Consider the following 1167-nt stretch of genomic DNA (forward strand, 5'->3'; position numbering starts at 1 on the left):
CCTGGGAGCAGGCCTAAGCCAGCAGGTCGTTATCTCCCGAGGGGTCCCAGACTGTGAGAGGGCACAGGCTGGGCTGAGGGACCCCCCCTTCTCCCCCCCTGTGCACAAATTTTTGTGCACCGGGCCTCTAGTATAAAATAAGTATCAAAAATATAAGTCTTTGTTTTACCATCGTTGCAAATATCAAAAAATTTCTATAGGTGACACGGCACCAGAGTTAAGTTAGGGTTTTTCAAAACCCTGACACGCCGAGCTCAAAAGGTTCGCCATCACTGGTATAGATGATAATAAAAAATGTAAGACATAAAATTGCCAGTTGGAAATCGATTCCCAGACTGTGAGTCATGTGATGCGCAGACATGACCCCGTCCCAGTCCCAGCCCAGGAGGAGGCTGAGGGCCGTCCTGCAGCTGAGCTCAGGGCCCGGGCGGTGGGTAGGGGCAGGAGCGCCCTGGGCCAGGGCCTCACATGCTGGGTCAGGAGGGGGAGGTCAGGCACCTCAGGAGCCCGGTGGGGAGACGCGGGTGGTCCCAAGCCCCCGGCACAGCAGGTGGTGTCCTCCTCAGCCAGGTGAGGGCTGGCCTCCAGGAGGGGGTCCCGCAGCTCCCCTGACCCCGTAGCTGGTCCTTGGGGGCCTGGCCGCTGCCCGCTGCCTTGAGGAAATGGCTCAGGCATCTACATCCCTCAGCCATGTGTCAGCTGGCGGGTCCCTCTGAGGAAACACGGATGCTGTCTCCTCCACGGGATCCGTGGTGACGTCTGGCTGAGCCCGGGAGGCCTGCAGGTCCCGACGCCTGTTCCTTTCTGTCCACTTTCCTGTCCCCTGTGAGGGACACTTGGCGTGAAGACCAGGGGCCGCTCCTGCCTGGTCCGGATGCTCGGGGTCAGCCACCCCCAAGGGCAGGAGCGGGGCCTCCCTCCCCGACTTAGCACAGCGTCCACGGAGGACTCAGCCCCGCAGGGACCTGTCCATCTGCCGCTGCCCCCCTAAACAGCCAGCAGCCTTACCTCCAGGGTGGGGACAGGCAGCAATACCCCAGGAAAGGAGAATTTTCCTGCAAAACAGAGACGCCCGTCCGGAAGGGGCCGCCCGGCCGGGGACCACGTGGCCTGCTGCTCACGGGGAACCGCCCAGAGACCGACCCGCTCAGAGGCAGCAAGACCCAA

General features: G+C 61.6%; 1 long non-coding RNA gene across 1 annotated transcript; it reads right to left on the bottom strand.

The window, feature by feature from the left end:
- Positions 1-309: 309 nt before the first annotated feature.
- Positions 310-1155, bottom strand: LOC106727173. Its single transcript, XR_001363339.1, has 2 exons — positions 1009-1155; positions 310-823 (listed from the first exon to the last, which is right to left on the bottom strand). It is a non-coding gene; the product is annotated as an uncharacterized LOC106727173 (long non-coding RNA).
- Positions 1156-1167: the final 12 nt, after the last annotated feature.

This window comes from Myotis brandtii, unplaced genomic scaffold, assembly GCF_000412655.1.
Source record: "Myotis brandtii unplaced genomic scaffold, ASM41265v1 scaffold38220, whole genome shotgun sequence".
NCBI classification, from domain to species: domain Eukaryota; kingdom Metazoa; phylum Chordata; class Mammalia; order Chiroptera; family Vespertilionidae; genus Myotis; species Myotis brandtii.